A 22,764-nucleotide genomic window follows, 5' to 3' on the forward strand; every position below is an offset into this window, starting at 1 on the left:
ACCTGCCTCTGCCTCCCAAAGTGTTGGGATTACAGGTGTTTGCCACCACGCCCAGCGGGGTTTAAATTTTTATGAAGTCTAATTTGTATATTTTTCTTCAGTTGCCTGTGCCTTGTGTGTCTATACTTTACTCAGATTTCCTCAGTGTTCTCCTCATATCCTTTTTTCAATCAAATCCATCCAAGTTTAGTTACCATGTCTCCTTAGGTTCCTCTTAGTTGTGACAGTTTCTTGGACCTTACTTGTTTTCAAATACCTTGATAGTTTTGATGACTACTAGTCATGCATTTTGTAGAATGTCTCTCAGTTAGGATTTGTCTGAGGTTTTCTTATGATTGGACTGAGTAATGTATTTCTAAGAAGACCAGAAAGATAAAAGGCCATTCTTAATTCATCAGATCAAGGGTACCTACCATCAATATGACTTATCAATGTTGTTAATCTTGGTCACTTGGCATATAGTAGTGTTTGTAAAGTTTCTCCACTGCAAAGTTACTCTTTTTTTTTCTCCCTTTCTATCCTGTACTCTTTAGAAGAAAGTCATTATATGCAGCCCACACTAACGGAGTGGAGAGTTATGTTCTATTTACTTAAGGGAGGAATATTAACATAAATTATTTGAAATTCTTCTGCATGGGAATTCTGTTTATTCTCTCCTATTTGTTTATTAGATTATTTACTTATATCATAATGTACTCAGGGATATTTATACTTTGGGTTATAATCCAATATGACTTTATTTATTTTGTTGCTAAAATTGTTTTAACTTTGACCATTGGGAGCATTTTTAGTTGGCTCTTATATCACTTTGATATATTCCATCACTGTAGGGTTTTTTTTTTTTTTTTTTTTTTTCACTTTCTTACTTTCTAGTGCTACAAGATGCTCCAGGCTTATCTTGTATATTTCTTGCCTCAGTCCTAGAATTAACCATTTCTCCAAGGATCTCTGTTCCTTTGGTGGGAGAATGGTATTAGGAACCAAGATTCGGTGCTAGGTGTTCTCAGTGATGGCTATCATTGCTTCTAGGCCATCTCAGCTGACAGAGCAAAGGAAGTGTGTACTAACCCATTCATATACATATATCTAAAATATTTCTATGTAACCATCTGTATCTATATGCTAAACATGAGTTCAGACTGATGTCTCCCACTCTAACACAGTCCTTCCTGAATCATCCTAGAATCTTCCCCTTGCTTATCTGTAACCTCTAACAGTGAGAAACTAGGCTCCCACCATTGACCATCTTTTGCCTTGCCTTGTAAATTTCAAAATCAGTCTGTCTATTAGGTAAGAAATGGCTTACTGAGATTTTATAGGATTGCATTACATCCATATAATTTATACATATATAATTTATAATTTGGATTGCATTAAATCTAATTTTATTTACATAAATTATATTATGTAATTCATTTAAATCTTTGAGTTTTAAATTAGTGTTTTACAATTTTTCACATATAGATTGTGTATCTACTTTGTTAGATTCATACCTAAGTATTTCCATTTGTTAGGTACTGTTGTAAATAGAATATATTTAAATGTCAAGTTCCAATTGTTCCTTGCTAGTATATAGGAAAGCAATTGACTTTTGTATTAACAATTTTCTATTAACCTTGCATCCTGTGATTTTGTTTTATTCTCTTATTAGTTCTAGGAGGTCGTTTTTGTCTATTTTTGAGATTTTCTATATAAACAATTACGTCATCTCTGAATAGAAAGTTTTATTCTTCCTTTCCAACTGATATTCTTTTTGTTTCCTTTCTTGTCTTGTTGCATTAGTTAGAAACTTCCAGTAAAATGTTGACTAGAAGCGAGGGGAGACACCTTTGCCTTGTTTCTGATCTTAGGGGACACACATGCATTTTCTCACCATTAGGTGGAATGTTAGCTGTAGGTTTTTAATGTAAATTCTTTATCAAATTGAGGAAATTTTCCTGTATTTTTGCTTTGCTAAGAACTTTTAATCATAAATAAGTGTGGAATTTTGTCAAATTATTTTCTCCAACAATTGATATGATCACATTAATTTTCATCTTTAATCTGTTGATGTAGTGATTTATGCTGATTGAGTTTTAAGTGTTTAACCAGCCTTGCATACTGGAATAAATCCCATATGGTTGCAGTGTATAATGTTTGGTATACATTGTTGAATTCAATTTGTTATGTCTGTGTTTATGAGAGATATTGGTCTGTTGTTTTCCTTTCTTATAAATGGCTGTGTCTAATTTTAGTAGTAAGGTAATGCTGACCTCATAGAATGAGCTAAGAAGCAGTCTTTCTTCTTCTGTTTTCTGGAAGAAATTATGAAGAATTGATATGATTTCCTCCTTAAAAGTTTGGTAAAATTCATCAGTGAAACCATCTGGGCCAGGTATTTTCTTTTTTAGAAAGTGGTCAATTGTTAATTATTGATTGAATGTATTTAATATAGAGAGAGCTATTTAGGCTATCTATTTCCCCGTTTGTGGGTTTTGGTCATTTATGTCTCTCCAGAAATTGGTCTATTTCATCTAAGTCATCATATTTTTGATTATAGAACTATTAATACCATTCCTATACTCTTTTAATGTCCAAGGGGTCAGCAGTGATGACCCCTCTTTCTTTTCTTTTTTCTTTCTTTTTTTTTTTTTTGAGACGGAATTTCACTCTTCTTGCCCAGACTGGAGGGCTATGGCACAATCTTGGCTCACTGCAACCTCCACCTCCCAGGTTCAAGTGATTCTCCTGCCTCAGTCTCCCAAGTAGCTGGGATTACAGGCATGTGCCACCACGCCCAGATAATTTTTTGTATTTTTAGTAGAGACAGGGTTTCACCATGTTGGCCAGGCTGGTCTCGAACTCCTGACCTCAGGTAATCCACCCGCCTTGGCCTCCCAAAGTGCTGGGATTACAGGTGTGAGCCACTGCGCCCAGCCTCATTTTTGATATTGGTAATTTGTGTATTTGCTTCAACTTTTTTCTTGGTTAGCTTGGCTAGGGTTTATTCATTTCATTGATCCTTTCAAAGAACCAGCTTTTGGTTTCATTAATTTTCTCCATTGTTTTCTTGTTTTCAGTTTCATAGACTTCTTCCTTTTTGGAGATGGAGTTGCTCTCTGTCACTCAGTCTGGAGCATAGTGATGTGATCTTAGCTCACTGCAACCTCCGCCTCCTGGGTTCAGGTGCCTCCTGGGTTCTCCTGCCTCAGCCTCCTGAGTAGCTGGAATTACAGGTGTGCACCACTATTTCTAGCTAATTTTTATATTTTTAGTAGAGATGGAGTTTTGCCATGTTGGCCAGGCTGGTCTCAAACTCCTGACCTCAAGTGATCTGCCTGCCTCTGCCTCTCAAAGTGCTGGGATTACAGACTTGTGCCACTGTGCCAGGCCTTTCAATTTCATACACTTCATTTTTTTTCTCTGTTGTATCAGGTGCAGATAACAATTTTATTGGCTTTGGATTCAATTTTAATAATTTCTTTCCTTCTGCTTGCTTTTAGGCTTAAGTATTCTTTCTTCAGTTTCTGGTGGTAGAAACTTAGGTTACTGATTTTGAACCTTTCTTCATTTTAAAAATGTATGCATTTAATGCTATACACTTCTCTTTGAGCACCTTAGTTTTTATTTTTGCTGTAAGTTGTATTTGGTAAGTTGTATTTTCATGTTCATTTAGTTAAAAAGATTTTAAATTTTCTCTTGAGATGTTTTTTAACTATGTGCTATTTTAAAGTGTGTTGTGTAGCTTCCAGATATTTGGGGATTTTCCAGTTATCTTTTATCAATTGATTTTTAGTTCATTTCCATTGTGGTCTGAGAACACAATTTGTATCATTTTTATTCTTTTAAATATGGTTAGATATGCTTTATGGCCAAGAATGTGGTTTATCTTGGTGCATGCTCCATGTGAGCATGAGAAGAATGTGTATTCTGCTGTTGAGGGATGGAGTGATCTGTAAATGTCAGTAAGATCAAGTTGACTAATAGTGCCATTTGAGTCAACTATATCTTTATTTTCTGCTTACCTGATCTATCAATTACTGATGGGGGGATGTTGAAGTCTTCAAATATAATTGTACATTTGTCTACTCCTTTCAGTTCTATCAGTTTTTGTCTCATGTGTTTTGACATTTTGATTTTAGGTATACACACATTTAGCATTGTTATGTCTTTTTGGATAATTAATCTCTTTTCTATTATGTAGTGCTGCTTTTTATCTCTAATCTTCCTTATTTTGAAGTCTGCATTGTCTGAAATTAATATAGATACTCCAGTTTCTTTTGATTCATTTTATTTTCCCATCCCTTTGCTTTTCATCTGCTGGTATCTTTATATTTAAAGTGGGCTTGTTGTAGACAATGTATAGTTGCCCCCTGCTTCCTCTTGGATGAGTCAAGATAGGTTTTTAAATCCATGATGACAGTCTTTGTCTTTTAATTGCAGTATTTAGACCATTGACATTTAAAGCAATTTATGATATATTTGGATTTATATAAAACATGTTTCTGTTTTACAGTTGTTGACAGAGACTTCTTTTTTCCTCTGGTTTTCCTTGAACATTTTATGTGATTCCATTTAATTTTTCTCATGGTATAAAAAGTATAGTTCTTAAAAATTTTTTTTTTTACTGGTTACCTTAAGTTTTACAACATACATTTTTAAGTAGTCTAAATCTACCTTCAAATAACACTATTTTGCTTCAAATATAATGCAGAAACTTAATAACAGAGTGTTTCTAGTCCTGCTTGCTTTCCTTCTGTGACATTGCTTTCATTCACTTAATTTGTGCGTATGTTGCAACACATTGTTCCCATTATTAAAGTTATTCTCAGATCAATTAACGACAAATAAAAATATTTTGTTTTACCTTTTTCTCCAGTACTCTTCATTTATATGGGAATATATTTATATTTATTTATATTTGAATTTCCTTCTGCTTGAAAACATTTTAACATTTATAGGTGTTTTGATATTTATTCTACTTTGTGTTTTCCGAGTGTCCCATTATTACTTCAGATGTTTCTGCTGCTCTGCTTTCTCTTTGTTCTCCTTCTGTAACCCAAGTCTGTGGTATTTTCTTCTGATTTGTTCTTGAGGCCTCTTTCTGGAAAGTGGCTAGAAACTTTAGTGCTGTCCTGATGGTTCTATAGGGGATTTGGTTATGGATGTCCACAATGTGCCTTTCATGGTATGCATCGGTATCCTGGCTTTTTGCCTAATGCCTGAATGTCTGACCTATGACCAGGTGTCCCTCTCACAGGAAACTTGTTTTTAATGACAGATCTCCTTATGGCTCTTGTCTGACCGGTGTCCAGTTTATTCCTACTAAGATAGCCACTCTCTAGAAGAGACCTGATCGGGAAAGAAGTTAGGCTCTGGTGTATTGGTCAAGAAAGACACAGAAGAGGCAACTCACTAAGACACATGCAAGAACAGAAGTAGTTCATTAGCTACAAATCCCAGAGAAAAGAGGGTGCCACATCTCTCAGGTCTAATTGGAAAAATACGGAGCCATCTAAAACAAGCATGCTTGGTGGGAGCAAGAGAGAAGAACCTGTGCATTGAAGCCTTTACTGAGGTCCAAGGCATTATCCATGCCAATTTCCTGAGGGGAGTTCTAATTGATGGGTTTAAAAGAAGAAGGTGTAAGTTCTAGGACGTCACACTGTGAGAGGTGGTCATTGTGTTATATCTGCATAGTCCATATGGGATGTAGGGGTCAGTGGCATGAGTCAACTAAGTACTATCCAGGTGTCCCATGGGCATGTGGTCCCCAGGAGGTGGTTGTTAGGCCAGATGTCTGGAATGACAACACTGAGGAATTGATCGGAGGTAGAGAAATGGAAACTTTGAATATAAATTGAATTTTCTCATATGAGAAAATTCTGGTATGAGAAAATTCAATTTATATTCAAAATGGATGCCAAGGCAATGTAAAATTATGGGAATTCACTACAAATTCCTTTAGAAATTGCTCCAATATTCTTGGATGTTCCATTTTTTCATTCATCTTTCTCTTTGCGTTTTAGTTTGTGAAGTTTCTATTGACATATATTTAAGCTCACTGATTGTTTCCTTGGCTGTGCCCAGTCTACTGATGGGTCCATCAAAGGCATTCTTCATTTCTCTTCCAGTGTTTTTGATTTGCAGCATTTATTTTTAATTTTTTTCTGAGAGCTCCCATCTGTCTGCTTATACTACCCATCTGTTCTTTTATGCTGCCTACTTTTTCCATTAGAGCCCTCAACATATTAATCATAGATATTTTAAATTCCTTTTCTGCTAATTCTAAAATACATGTCATATCTCAGTCTGATTCTAATGACTGCTTTGTCTCTTCAGGCTGTGTTTTTTCTTGCCTTTTAGTGTGCCTTGCAATTTTTTGTTGAAAGTTGGGCATGTTGTAATTGGTTATAGAAATTTAAGTAACTAGGCCTCATAAGGATTTATGTTCATCTGGGTAGGAGTTAGTCTTTATTTAATGTTTAATGTAGCTACAGATGCCAGAGACTTCCAATTCCTCTCATGTCCTGGTTTGTATCTCCCTTTTTGACTTCTAGTTTCTCTAAGTATTCCTCATCAGAAAGAGTCTATTTCTTGCAGTTCTTTTATCTGTAATCCATTATCATGCTCCTGGAACCCTGTAGGTCTGGAGGTAAGGCATGAGAACATTCTATAATATTTCAGTTCAATTTTAATCTTTTAGTAGTCTGGGTCTTTGGCTGGTGACATTCACAAACATGTATTCTTTTTTTTTGAGACAAAGTCTCACCATGTCGCCCAGGCTGGAGTGCAATGGTGCGATGTCGGCTCACTGCAACCTCCGCCTCCCAGGTTCAAGCGATTCTCCTGCCTTAGCCTCCCGAGTAGCTGGGATTACAGGTGTACACTATCGTCACCCCCTTAGGTGAGTTAAGAAGGTTAAAGGGGGCTGAAGTGAGAGGAATCTCCCTTACAGCCATTGGACAAGGTTCTGATAAAGTATTTCTTCATAAGAGTAGGACTTTTATTAACAGAGAGGGCTCTGGATGTATTTCTTGAAGATTAGTGTTTCTCTTCCACTGTTAGACCTGCTAGATATTTGGGGATTTTCCAGCTATCTCTCATCAAGTGATTTCTAGTTCATTTCCATTGTAGTCTGAGAACACACTTTGTATAATTCTTATTCTTTTAAGTTTGGTTAGATGTACCTTATGGCCCAGAATGTGGTTTATCTTCATCTTGAGGTAAAGCCCATGGAGCCCAGGCAATTATTTCTTCCAAGCTAGTCCACACTCAGCCTCCAGCAATTCATCGAAATTGCCATTTAAGTATTTCTACCAGTTTATGGCACTAGTGGCTGTTGCCCCAGGCAGGTGGATCTTGGCTGTGAGGCTCTGGATTTGTCTCTCCAGATTTTGGAGAGGCAGTTTGCCTTGCAAACTCAGTTCTTTGATGAGTTCAAGAAAAGTTATTGATTTTCTGTTTGCTTGGCTTTTTTTTTGTTGTGAGGATGGAACTGATGACATCCAGGCTGTTTTAAAGTTGGGGCTGAAACTTAAGGTTCAGCTTTCATCTTACGTCTCTGATACATATTCCTCTGTTCTATTGCTTTTAGCCTTCCTATATCTGACTGCCTTTAGTGTACCTTCTATGCTCAATGTACTGCTAAATCTTGTCCTTTTTAGTCCAAACTAAAAGTCTTTCTCTTGGCTTGCACATTTAAATCATTTACATTGATCATAGTTTCTGTTAAAATGTTTTAGGTTCTTTCACGTTATCTTCTATGCTGTGTTTGCTTTATTGCCTCTTCTCCTGCTTTCTACTCTATTGGTTGCATTTTCTTCTGACTTTAAAGTTATACTTTTATTTTTTTTTTCTTCTTGAGGATACACCAAACCAATTAGGGCTCATAACTAAATTTATTTTTCTTAATTAATTTTTAAGTTTCTATAGCCTATCTTCCTTCTGAACTAAAGAAGTATTTTGCACACCTGTAACCCTCAGCCACCTCTGGCTTACCATGACCACCTTCTACCCACCGTCTCCTCGGTATTATGTGTTGGTATTCTCCAGGATTAAGTTCAGACTCGAGAGCCTCAAACCCGCCTGGTTGCCATTTTATCAGATACTGAAAATCTTTCCTGTAATATTGTGTGGGTCAAAACTCCAATTTCTATTCCATGTGCCAGTTGATATGGGGAACAATGATGACTTTTGTGTATTTGGAGTTCAAATCATATCATTTTGTGCAGCATGTGGCCTTAGAGCTGATTTTGAATAGTAGTCCCTATTTATTATAGTGGATAAAGAATTATCCTCTGTGGTGCTCTAAGCGGGTTACTCCCATTATGCCCGTGGTATGGAAAGGGAATACAGTTCATTAGAAAGCTTAGCTGCTCTACACAGTGTACGTTGAATGACTCCCATCTCCAAATGAGCCCCCAGAAAATTTTAGCTAAAAGGCAAATGTCATTTTAAGTTTAATAAGTGGCTGCCAATTTAATCAATTCCATATTTTTCACAGAAATAAAATTAGAATCGGTATAACATAGGTCCAAGTCATGTAAAGTGTTAGAAGCAGAGTCACTGGTACATCCTGAGCTCTGATTGCTCTCACAGTGCCCAGTCCCTAGAACCATAATAAGCTCTGAGTTAGATTCTGTTTTGTGTGGGAGCATATGAGGAAATAGCTACATAAATTTGAGTATGTGAGAATTCCATATTACAATACAATGCTACATAAATTTGAGTATGTGAGAATTCCATATTACAATACAATGCTGTGTTAGATGGAGAAAGTAATTTTCATTATAAGCTTTCCTTTCGGTCATTCAAAGCCTTCCAAAATAATCTCTTTTAGATTTAAATTATCCATGCTTGAAAAATGCATGGTCAAAGCCCGGAGGTAATTTTATTTTGAAAACTTTGGGCAGACTCTTTTCAGATACATCAGATTAGTGAAAAATTAAAGAAGAAAAGAATTGTGGAAAACTCATAGACTTTTTAAGCTTTCATTTAACCCTCAACCTGCTGAATTGGTAACTTAGTTTTGTTCAAATTAAACTCCTTATTTTGTTGGGAAAACATATGAAATAGTTGAATAATCTAAATCAGGAGTTTCCAATCTTTTGACTTCCCTAGGCTACATTGGAAGGAGAAGACTTGTCTGGGGCCACACATAAAATACACTAACACTAATGGTAGCTGCTGAGGTAAAAAAAAAAAATAAAATAAAATAAAAAAATAAATAAATAAATAAAAATCTCATAATGTTTTAAGAAAGTTTATGAATTTGTGTTGGGCTGCATTTAAAGTTATCCTGGGCCACTTATGGCCTGTGGGCAGTGAGTTGGACAAGCTTGATCTAAACATTATTGGCCAGTGAATTTTAAATTTTTTAATGAAAGCACCAATGAGCATCATGGCCCCGATTTTTATTGTTTCAGGTAGCATCATTTTTTCTTTTAAAATTGCACAAATACATACAAAAACATAACCACACTCAGATAATTTAATTTCAATGGGAAGTTCAAACTTACCTTTAAGTAGATCGTTTGAACACTGTAAAGTCAGGAGTTTCCAAATTTAAGGGTCTTTTGTAAAATCAAACACAATTTAAATATTTCTTGCTATTTCCTTCTTCTTGCTAAATATTAGGCTTTTTTTTTTTTTTTTTTTTTTTGGTTGAAAGGAATAGAGAACCACTCTAACAAAGCAGGCCATAGGGTCTTATTGGAAAGACAGAGGTTTTCTGGAACTAGAAGAGGAAACTCATTGAGCAGGAAAAGTTCTAAACTGCTTTTTCTTAATCTCACTCACGAATCTTAGCTTTTCTCTGGGTGTCTGTTTGGCTTTCTTCCTTCTAGAATATTTCTTCTGTTTATTTAAAGCTTCTGCTCTCTCCTGACTTCAGTGTCATTGCAGTGTCTCCCTACATGTCAAGACTTCATCTTCAGAGTATTTTTATGCAACAGAAACCACCCACCCATAGGTTGCAGTGATGTCTACCTTGATGTACCTGATCTCATGTAGGTGCCTGTGAGGTCATGTGGTACAAGCCATGGCTCCCTGGGCTTAAGGGGCCGATGGAGTCTATGCAGAGCTCCTTATGTCTCTAGTACAAATATGCACTTCAGATACTTACATATTTAACTAGGGATAAGAAGTGGATATATATACACATTACCCCTTTCTAAAGGTATTTATTATAAATCTCTTAGCTGAATATTATTATTATAATATTTTTATGCAATCCAGTCACAGAATATGGATCTCAAGGTATACAGTTGCTTCACATCACCACACCTAAGGAGGTTTCATGTACAGTTTTAATGAGGGGTGTGAAGAATCCATGGTTAAAAGAGAGAGAGAGAATCAAGGAACTCCACTTATCAAATGCTTATTCTGTTTGGTCAAGGCATGTATAGAAATGTAGAAATATTTGGTGAGTCTTATTTTTCCTTGGAATTTCCTCCTCCTAGCTAATTATTTTCAATTTCCTAGATTGGAATCCCTAGCAAAAGACAGCCTAAACACTGAGCTTGACCCTGGTGCTGTTGTGAACTTTCACTGGAACTCATGGACCGCGTTGTCCCAAACAGGCTGCAGAAAATTAATGAAAAGGGAAAAGAAGATCCTGTCCCTGACATTCTGTACCTTCAAGGGAACAGAGATGCAGGGAAGTAGGGTAAGGGGGAAGATACAGCTAGAGACCCGTCTACTTTTGGAGTAGCGTTCTAATGATGGAACAGTGAATATCAGGGACTCAAACCATCAAGTCTTCGTCTTCCTGCTTTGAAGTTCCCACAGTCTGCCTGATTCATCTAGTGGTTCATGTGAAAACCATAATACTATGGTTTGAAAGCTCCATTGAAGTGCTAATTTTATATTTACGTGAATGCATCTGGTATTTGTACATCTTCTGCAGTAGCAGAGGCTTTGGGTTGAGCACATTTCTAGACAGCAGAAAGATTTACTGTAGTGTATGGGGAAAACTCTGGAACAGGCATCAAAGCATCGGAACCTGGATTAGTCTTGATGAGCTGTTTGATGGTGGGCCTTTAAGGGACTGGGTTCTTCAGAGAAATTTTGATGCTTTTTTTTTTTTTTTTTTTTTTAACAGTAGAACACTCTCCTTACTTTTTTTTTTTTTTTCCAAATGAAATCATAAGTAGAAACCTATATATATAAGATTTATGGCCGGGCGCGGTGGCTCAAGCCTGTAATCCCAGCACTTTGGGAGGCCGAGATGGGCGGATCACGAGGTCAGGAGATCGAGACCATCCTGGCTAACACGGTGAAACCCCGTCTCTACTAAGAAATACAAAAAATAGCCGGGCGAGGTGGCAGCGCCTGTAGTTCCAGCTACTTGGGAGGCTGAGGCCGGAGAATGGCGTGAACCCGGGAGGCGGAGCTTGCAGTGAGCTGAGATCCGGCCACTGCACTCCAGCCTGGGCTACAGAGCGAGACTCCGTCTCAAAAAAAAAAAAAAAAAATTTAATGCTGAGTTGGGACAGCCATTAAGCTTTCTTCTCCAGCAGTCTCTAAGCCACCTCTGCAGAGCCCCAGGACACAGAAAATAGCTTGGGAATGATTAGACAATCTCAGTGATTCTTGGACTGTGCCCCCAGAGACTGATTCAGCAGCACTGGGCAATGCCCGGGAATCTGATTTTTAAACTTTCCCTCACCCACTGAGTGATTCTGCTGTAGGCTTTGATTTAGTCATTTCTTAGAGTCTCTTAGTCTGAGTTGCTTTAGCTTTCTGAAGTTTCATTTTACTCATCTGCAAACATGATTAAAATATCCCACTTCAAAGGTTTTTAAATAAGATCAGATGAGATAATGTATACAAAATTGTGACTTTTAAAATGACATCTGTTGAAAGATGATCTAAATACCTGACAGACTATAGAATACTGCACTGTTCTAAAAATAGCTTCCTGTTAAAATGCTGTCCAGAGAGTGTAAAAATGTCTTTAACTACAAAACTTCTATGTTAAGATCTTCTAGAAAGAAGAACTCTTAATTTGGGTATTTTTCTTCTAACAAGAGGAAGGCAGTACACATGCAATCTGATTAAAGTAATATAGCTCTTAAAAGAATAGTACTTATTTTTACAAGAGTTCTTTTAGGAGTTTTATATATGACGGGGATAAAAAGGAGAATTTCTCTATTAGATATGTACTTATCCAGCAACAGATCTCCAATTTGACAAGAGATTCAGGATCTGCTGCTAATTTTCATGGGATATAAAGAACATTGTCTCTTTTGGATAAAAGACAGACTTGTACATATTTAAAGTTCAGTTATAGAGTATGTTATGTTCACTTTGATGCTCAAAGCACTTGTTCATTTCAAAATTCTCTGAACTTTATTTCCTCATTTATGAAATAAGCAGCCAGATGATTCTATATCTTTCAAAATAAGCATAAGATTTTGCAGTTTGTAAACAGCACTCAGCAGGGGACATGTTACCTCCAAACACCCACGCAGTCAGGAAGAAGGTGAAGCTATTGCTTGACTAAGTCATGTTAAATTTCATTTTGGCATCACCAGTATTTCCTGATTATTTTGTAGGATTTCCTGATTTAATATGTTTACTATTTATTAGCCCATAATTGGAAGATACTCTAAGTCATTAGTCCCAAACCAGGCTTCTCCCCAACCTACTGAAGAACAGAACTCTCATGATTAGCCAGGTTTGGAAACCATTTCACAAGAGAATCATTTTTTGAAAAATTAACTTTTCCTGATGTGATATAATTAATCCTCACCAGTTGATTACTCTTATCTCTATGAACAGTGAGTTTGTTTTAATAGATGTGCTGCTTCCACTGTGTGTGTTTCTGGTTTGTCAAAGGCATATGCACTCTTTGTAATAGTTTTAATAACTGTTCACAGGTGGGCAAAATACAATATATCTTGTATATCTTATAAAGCAAAATACAATATATCTTGCTGCAACATATGCAATATGCTGCTTGCTGCTCTAGCAGTCTGAGCTTTCATCACATAATCATGCCAACTTTATCTTTCCAATAATAATTTCCTTTTGACTTTAAAAAAAAATAAATGCTTTTTTATGATGTTATAATTATGGGAAATTGTCAAATTGACATATACAAGTGAGTAAAGTCATATTCTACCCCAAGATAGAATCAGATGAAAATCCTGGCCTAACAGGCATACACAGACACAAACATGTGTTTCTATACACCTCTCTATGGAAGCCACATGATAGGCACTGAGGGGCTCAGTTATTCCACCTCAATTCTAGAATTTCTTTTGTGGATGAAGGGGAAAACTTTTAAGGGAAGTTAAATAGAAAAATGTGGAGGATAATAACCTGCTATTGAAATAATTTATTATATTATAAATCAACAGCCTCCTTTAAGCCCCGGCATTTGAAAAAAAAGACTGACATAGGGCTTTTCAGTGAATAATTTTTAAAAATTGCCTTTGGATATCTTCAACATTTCCTCCTACAGCCTGGACATCTTCCTTGCACCTGTGTTTTTGAATATTTCTTACAACTGGCTTAGAAAATGTTTTTATTGATTGTGAGACAGCTGGTAACCTTAACTTTTACTTCATTATGTTCTTCTGAGCTTTGTTTTGATTGCAACCAATGTCCAAGCTCTGTTATTCTGAATCCCTTGCAAATATATACAATATACACTCTGATGATTTGGGTCCAAGCAATGCTAAGCTATAATAAGATGTCCCTGTCATAAATCTCATATCTGTTATCACAGATAAAGGAAAAGCTTCAATCTGAAAATCTGAAATAGCTCTTTTCATAGCTAACTATCTGAGGGATGATGTTAGCATAAACAGAAACCCACTGAAACTCGCTCGAATAAATGGGATACATCTCATGATCTTTCTCTGGGAGCTAGAAAGTCTGACTTTTCCTTGTTTCCCCTCTCCTTGTCATTATAGGCAGAATGTCTTCAGTCTCTATGGCTGCCATTCCCTAGGAGAGAGACTCCCTGATTGGCTCAGGTGTCATGTAATCAAGTCACCCTTCCTAGAGCTGGGGGTTGGTGGGGAGTAGATAGTATACAAAATGACATGGAGGCTGGGGAGAAGTGACTGGTAGTTTGAATAAATTACTCTTGCTACTTTGCGAATTTGGGCCTTAATATATATATTCTAGGTTTGTCTTCTTTTTCCTAATGTACTGCCGAGGTCAAAGCATTTTAAAAATCAGATTAGCTAGCCTCGAGAGGCCTTATTCTTATATTTATCATTTGTGTGTGTGTGATGGCATGCTAGTCTTGGGACAGACAGCCCTGATCCTTTCCCTTCCCTTATCCTATTCTGGTCTGCATCACAGGGGCAGCCGATACTGGATGCCCGTTGTCCAGCCTCCCATGATAGCATGGTTCACTAATAAACAGCAACTATGAGAGACTAAAGGGTGGATGGAGTGTAGAAACATCGTGCTTCTTTCATCTTTTGCTTCCTCAGATGTTATCTAGTTTGGTGTCAGTGCCTTGTCTGTGGCTATAGTTCCAGCTTTCTCTATGGCCCAAGTGCCTGGCTTTTATAACATGTCTTCCTCTCTTTGTCTTTTCAGCTTAGGGAGGTAGCAGCTTCCTGCTATCCCAGTTGGCCTGTCTGTATCTACTTCAATTTCTCATCTTCCCCCTTACCTATGTAACCAATTCTTGATGTTAAATTTTCTCTGGTTTAAATACTTACAGTGGTTTATATTTTCCTGTTTGGACCAAGATTGATACAGATTGACAGATTATTATCAGTTTCAAAATGTTTGGACAGTGTGATATAATAGTATAGAATTAATTCTACTCGTCTCTTTTTTTTTTTAATTAATGAACTTCATTTTTTAGAGCAGTTTTAGGTTTAGATAAAAATTGAGCAGCAAGTACAATGAGTTTCCATATACCCCACTCCTCCACACACATACCGTTTCCTCTGCTATGAACCTTTTGCATTATTAACAGTAGTGTGGTACATTTGATAAAAATGAAGACAATATTATACATTATTTATTCTTATTATTATTAGAGACAGGGTCTTGCTCGGTTATCCAGGCTGGAGTGCAGTGGCGCCATCTCAGCTCACTACAGCCTTGACCTCCCCTGCTCAAGTGATCCTCCCACCTCAGCCCTGCAGGTAGCTGGGACTACAGGAATGTGCCACCGTACCTGGCTAATTTTTGTAGAGATGGAGTTTTGCCGTGTTGCCCAGGCTGGTCTTGAACTTCTGAGCTCAAGTGATCCACCAGCCTCAGCCTCCCATAGTGTTGGGATTACAGGCGTGAGTCACTGCACCTGACCTGATACATTATTATTAACTGAAGTTCATGGTTTACATTAGGTTTCATTCTTTGTACTGTACATTCTCTGTGTTTTGACAAATGTATGATGAAGTGTATGTACCATTACAGTATCATAGAACAGTTTCACAGCCCTAAAAATTCCCTGTCCTCCACTGATTCATCCCTCCCTCTTTCCTTCTGAACTCCTGTTCTAACTGTCTCCATAGTTTTGCCTTTTTAGAAAGTCATATAGTTGGAATCATACAGTATGCATCATTTTCAAATTGGCATCTTTCACTTAGCAATATGCATTTAAGTTTCTTCCACATCTTTTTGTGGTTTGATGGCTCATTTCTTTTTATTGCTGAATAATATTCCATCATATGTCTGTATCGCAGTTTGTTTATCCAGTTACCTTGGGAAGGACATTCTTCATTACTTCCAAGTTTTGGCAATTATGAATAAAGCTGCTATAAACATTTATGTGCAGGCTTTTTTGTGGACGTAAGTTTTGGCTCATTTGGGTAAATACCAAAGAATGCATTTACTGGATCATATGGTAAGAGTATGTTTAGTAAGAAACTGCCAAACTGTCTTCCAAAGTTGTTTTATCATTTTGCATTCTTATCAGCAATGAATGAGAGTTCCTGTTGCTCCACATTCTTGCCAGCATTTCTTGTCAGTGTATTGGATTTTAGCCATTCTAGCATCATTTTTCCACTACTGATGATAACCCAACCTTTTTCTTTTCTGGTGGTGAAAAGATTAGATCAGTGGCTCCATCATGACTATTTGTAAGTATGTTTTCTTAATCATTACTATTTCTTAGGTCCTTGTCTGTTTTGAAAGAACCTGTTATCTATTTGCTTCTTTTGGTTCCCATTGCTCTTCGGAGTCATTGTTATTGTTTTATTTTGTTTTCTAATTGTAGTAAAACCAGGAATCAAGGATGCTGTGTGTGTGCTTGCATGCATGCTTGTGTATGCAATGCGCACCTAAGCGTGCATACATGAGGCAGGTGTAGAAAAAGATTTCTTATATTTTCTACAAGTCATTTTATACTATGGTGGCCTATAACTCACAAAATAGGAAATGGGATTATGTTTTTCACTATTATTTTAGACAGTGTTTCAGGACTTAGCTTATTTTTGCAGTGTCTTTCATGTCTACTCCCAAGGCTGCAACCTTAGCTCAAGCCTTGATCTCTCACTTGGTTCATTCCAATGAATGGTGCTCTTGCCTGCATGCTCTCATTCATTCACTGCATGAACAAAACATCACAATCTATTGTGTGTCAATATTGTGCTGAGAAGAAGGATACACAGACCAGTGAGGTACTGGTCTGCCATCAAGGAACTTACAGTCTAATAGAAGGAAGAATTAGGTAAAGACATGATTACAACAGAGGTTGGTAGGTTAAACAAAGATATCACACAACAAACCATTGACTTATTTGTGTGTACTCCCATGTGATTGGTTTTGGATGGGTGACTGCTTACTATACCAATAATTCCAGCAAGCCATGGTGAGGACCTTAGCTAATTCATAGGCAAAGATTTTAAAATCATCTGGGAGACTAAGCTTCATAAAGCACCATGCAGATCATGGCTGTTAAAATCCTTCAGTGGGTTTGCATTTACCATTAAACTATAGCGAAATGCCTTAGCTTGTAAATTAAGGTCATTCATGTCTTGACCTTTACCTCCCCCTCCAGCCTTGTCTTATTTTACTCCTACAAATATATTGTACATCCTCGTTAGACCAGACTATTCACTGTTCCCCTGTGCAGGCCCCCATGTCCCTTCTCTGCTCATGCTACTCTGACTATAAAATTTTCTCCTGCTCTCTGTCAAAAATCTTACCTGTCTTTCCAGTTCAAATAACAGTATATCTGTTATTGAGATACTGAAAGATCTCTGGACACATATAATCTCCTGCTTGCTTCAGCCCTGCAAGCCATATACTTCTCTTTTTATGTTTTACCAGAAGGTGATTATTTGCATAATGCACATACTTGGATAGTCTTCTTTAATAGAAGGTTCTTGAAATTTTTTCCACAGGGCTGTGGCCATAACATGACATATTTATTCAATGAGTGAAAGGATGGGTTCTTCCTCTCGTGAATGCCAGCTAGGTCTTGAGATTTGTAGTTGAGAAGATACAATTCCCAGGGAAGCATAAATCTCACTGTCCTTCCAACCAAAAGACCCAGATTTAACTGTGCAATTAAAAAAACCTCTCTGTTGTACAAAAAAGATCAAGTCACTGTTTAGAATATTGCTTGTTCTTCCCACAGGTTTCCATTAAGGTTGTATATTACACTCTATAAATATCCTGACCTATAACTGAGCGATAGTTGTTTTCCCTCTATTAGGGTTCTATCCTGTGTCTAGAGATTCTTGGTATTATGAGGAGACAAGTCAGAAGTCTTCTTTTTTAAGGGGAAAGAAAAGAGGGCTCCCTCTCTGGGAGCTTCTGTGGGAAGGAAGCAGGGAAAATGTGGAGTCACCACTGGGAAATGGCAAAAAGACACCCACCCACACCTGTGTGATCATACAACTGACAAAACTGTTCCTATGGCCTCCCCAAATCAAGCTGGGATTGATACGGGGCTGTTATTGACCACTGTTTTTGTGCCTGGCAAAGTGCTAGACACTTTTACATGTATTATTGCTTTGGAAAAAACAAGCTACCAAATTTGAAAGCAAGGGGATGGCTTGATGGGGAGAGATGGTTAATATATGGCTGAGTACACAGAAGGAACCCTGCAAGAAGGCCATATTTGAGATAGTAGGTAACAGGGAGATCCAGAAGGGAGAAAGAAAACAAATAAAAACAATTCTTTAGGAAAATATTCATGGCAGTGTTTCCTCCCATGCAGGGAAGTTGACAGGAGAGGCCAACCTTAGCAAAGAGGGCCTGTACTTGGGATGAGCTCAAACATTCTTGGACCCCCCCACCCCCAGCACCTTGTTCTCTGGAGCATGTTATAGCCCTTGCTGTGTCTGGATTTTTTCATGCTTCACCTTTCCAGTTTGGAGCTCCAGTCAGCTCTGAAGGTAGAGATGAAGGCATCAGAAGCACAGGTGTGGCAGATGACCCATGGGAGGCAATATGGTTAAGACAGGAGATGCAAGGATCGAGGACTACAACTTGGGAAGAGTTGTAAAGAGACAAGAGAGATAGGAGTCAAAGAATCAAAGGGATTTGTGAAAAGTTCAAGAGAGAAATACTGAATCAGGCTACTGTAATTGCAACAAAATCCAGTGAGTTTTAAGAAGAAAAGAATGCTCTTTGGAGTCAAAGGCAGTGGAGCCTGTTACGAATCTAGGAAGCCTAAACTGCAGCCCTGGTTAAAATGGATTACCCTCTCATCTCTGCTCACCTTGTACAGCTACTACTTTTGGAAGGATCAAATATAAAATTGGCACCATAACCTCCCTTACACATATTATCTATTTAAGTCAGTACCGAAGGTTTATGAAACAGATACCGTCATCATCACAGCCACACCTGTGCTTCTGATGCCTTCATCTCTACCTGCAGAGCTGACTGGAGCTCCAAACTGGAAAGGTGAAGCATGCAAAAATCCAGACACAGCAAGGGCTGTAACATTTATTGCAGATGAGGAAGCTCTACTCAGTATAAACAACTTGCCCAAGTTTGCATGGCTAGTAGAGCTGGGATTAAAACCCAGATATGTTTGTTTCCAAAGTCTGAGTTTTTAGTGCTGGTATTATTTTATGGCACTTGATTGCATGTATATGTCTCCCCCACATCCCCTCCAAAAAAGATGGTCCTTTTTCTGTGGTTTCTTTTATCTTTATTACTTTGTGCACATAGTAGATGTGTGATGCAGACAAACTGAAAGAGTGAAAGGAGAAGTGGAATGGAAAAAAGAGAACATCCAATAGATGATAGAGAAGTAATCACTACCTTCTAAAGTCCAATTGCAAAAAAGCTACCTCTAACCTAAGCTTGGTTTACTATTCCCTATCCCAGGTGGTCTGTAGGCAGCTCCAGATCCCCATGTCTACTTATCTGACTGTTCTAAGAACTATCCTGTAGCTACCCCATGACCATAATTATTAAGTGTAACATTCTAAATCTGTAGTAATTTTTGACTCACTGGCCCTTCCCATTTCCTGAACATGCCAGCTGTCTAACAAAACTTCTATTTGCACACTTTTCTATAGTTTTCCAAATGTACTGTTTGTTGATCTTGGTAAACAAGAACACTCAAGGAATGTTGAGTGAAATGGGAGTATTTTGCTCACTGTAAATATAATATTTGATTTATCCCTCCTTGTCATCGGAAAAAGAGACTACCTACAGACTAAAAATAGAGTAGAAAACAACTGCAGATCCTCAGATAAATATAATATGCAAAAGGTCTGAATAGTCAACTTTGTTTACAGACACTCCTGTGCACATCAGACAGATTTTCTCCTAGGTGAGTGAATGTTCAGGGACATGTGAAACAGGGGTGGTGGATAGCGTTTTATTAAAATAAAAAGGACCGCGTACAATAAAAGTTTAGTGTTTGAATGAGCCACAAGGATCACTGGATTCACACTGCCTCTCACAGACGAGGAAATGAAGATTAGCTAACTGGCCTTAAAGTCACAAAACCAATGAAGGAAGAGAGTCCATCTAGGCTCTTTCCATCCTATTCTCTGGTTACTGCAGCAAACTGCCACCCAAAACCTTTGCAATCCTCCCCCTCCCAACTCTCCTGAAACCAAATACTGAGTTTTTGAAATGTTTCTAATCTTGGGTCTAGGAAATTTATTTTGAGATATTCATACCAGTGTCCATTTCTTGAGGCATATATAATAGAAGAATTGGAAGGATAAAGAAAATGATTTTGGAGCTGGGTTGATTCACGGACTGCAGACATGTCCGGAGTGTGCCAGGCACCGTACCGCGTGGACAAGACCTAGGGGCTGCCGCGATGAGCCAGACATGGGCCCGGAACTTTAGGGCTTTAAGAATAGTAAAACTGGCTTCTTGTTCTGCCACTCAAGAACTAGACCTTGGGATAGTTGCCTAACTATCTTAGGGTCTCAATTTCTCCATCTATATAATGGGGATAATAATAACTCACAGAATTATTGCAAAAAGGTATACACAAAAATCCTAGTACACAGGAGCTCAGAATATAGTAGCTGCTATTAGTCACTTCAGTTTATAGGCTAGAAAACTGTGAAACTGGGATCCAGAACGGCCGAGCCCTGTGCTGAGGTCCACTCAGGGGTAGGCAATGTGACTTGCCTACTGGTCCTTATTTAGGTGGGCTGGGACTCTCTTCCCATGCTCAAGGATGCACCCTTCACTTACATTTTGTCGAATAATATCTTGTGCAGTAGCTGCTCTTTGTATTAATTTTTACATTGCAGTCTCTTGGAATGTGGAAGCAGATGACTGAATGATCTAGCAGGTGTCAAGCGGAAAAAAAAAAAAAAAAAAAACAACCCTGGAATTCTCAAATTGAGTTCTTCATCTCTTATAATCAAAGGAACTTCAGAGGCCATTTAATGTATCCTCCCCATTTGGTCGCAAAAATAAAGTCTTTGCACTGGCTTTCCTAAAAGCTATCTGTTAATTTTAAAGGATGCTTATTATCATGGAATCATCCTATTAAAGCACACTCATGGTTATAGAGCTTGCCACTTTATAAGTTATGCATTTTAGAAACTATTCAATACTGGGCCCCTTTCAGACTGGCATGGTGGGTTTACTATTGTGTAAAGGAAAGGAAGATGAAGAGGTAAATTGGTGCCCATTCAGTATATTCACATTCTTTCAGAGAGATTTAAATCTAAGGGCAAATGAAATTTTAATAAGTACTCATATTTTTTGTCATCTATACAAAACTTCATTTTAAGAAAAAAATAAAGTCTGTTACCTCTTTCAGGACAGAGTTTTAGTGTGCTCGCTCTGGACCAAGGCTAGGAAGAGTTTTCCTCTTCACTGAAGTTCCACCTCTCGTCTATTTCTTCATCCTCATTAGCCATATTTTCCCTGGGGTTTCTCCTCCCTCAGGATCACTGGGGAGATTGTGGCAAATGTAGAGCCCTAGGCTCATCCAGACCAACTGAATCTGATCTTCTGGGGTTGGGGTGGGGTGGTTTTGGGAGAATCCACAATTTAAACAAGTTCTCCAGGTGACTTTTCCCTATAATAAAGTTTGGGAACAACTACAGGTGTGTCTGTTTATTGTCTCCCTCTAGTCTTTGCTTTAAACCAGTGGTTCTCAAAGCTGGTTGCATGTACAAACCACCTGGGGAGGCTTGAGAAAATACTGATGCCTAGCGATCCTGTAACAATTAATTGGTCTGGGATGGAGCCCAGCCATCAGCATTTCCTCCAAGTGATTTTCATTTGAAGCCAGAGCTGAGGACCAAGACAATCCTTCTAGGATCCCTGCCTGATGTTCTCAATGCATCCTCCCTCTGTCCCTGTATTCTGCCCCTGTTCTATCACTTTCTAATTTGCTACTTCCTTTACTTGCATTGTACATCTTTAATTCCTGACAGATGGGATTCATAGACCGTTTGGCATATTAAAAGGGATAGTGTAAAGCACAAAAACAGGAAGTAAGTCAGCATTTAACGTCTGTGTTTCTTGCTTGTAACATCCAGGAAGGTGTGTTCCAGTCACCATCCTATAATTCAAATGATGCCCTTTGCACCTGGCTCTGTGATTCTGATTATAGAAGTGACACACCTTAAAGATAAAACAAGAGAAAAGGAGTGATCCTATTGCTGCTGATGTTTCAATTTACTATTATGACATGGGAAAGGGTCCTGGGATGCATATTATTATACCATTTCTTATATCTCCTGTTACTTTGGGGGATTCAGGTTGAAGATTGGAGTTGATCCATTTCCTTCATTTTGTGACACATGGAGACTTTTCTCCTCTTTTGGATTTTAGTGATTGTTTTTTCATTCATTATCTTCACTTAATAAATATTAGGCACTTCTGCAATGAAAATCCATGACCACATGCAATGATATGAATGAATCTGCGGACCTAATGTTGAACAAAAGAATTCAGACACAAAAGCAAATGTACTATATGATTTTTGTAAAGTGAAAGCAAATACAATTAATATATGCTGTTATAAATCAGGATTGTGATTATCCATGGTGGTGTATTGGCCTGGAAGGGGCACATGGGGGAATTTCTGAGGTATAAGCAATGTTCTGTTTCCTAATGTGGGTCCTAGATACAGATTGCATTCAATTTGTAAGAATGGATTGAGTTGTTTACTTATGATTTGGGCATGTTTTTAGCTATTCTATATCCCAGTGCAAGTTTAAAAACTAAATAAAGAGAAATATTTACTGGGCACTGCAAGCCACTGGGGATTCAGTGGTACATAAGTCAGACACATACCCTCCCTTTATAATATATACAGTCAGTTTGGAAATACAGGCAAGTTAGAGCAAATACAATATTACAAGAGTTTCTGGAGAAAATGACAGCTAAGATGAGCTTTGATGTGTG

Source organism: Macaca fascicularis, chromosome 5, assembly GCF_037993035.2.
Source record: "Macaca fascicularis isolate 582-1 chromosome 5, T2T-MFA8v1.1".
In the NCBI taxonomy this organism is placed as follows: domain Eukaryota; kingdom Metazoa; phylum Chordata; class Mammalia; order Primates; family Cercopithecidae; genus Macaca; species Macaca fascicularis.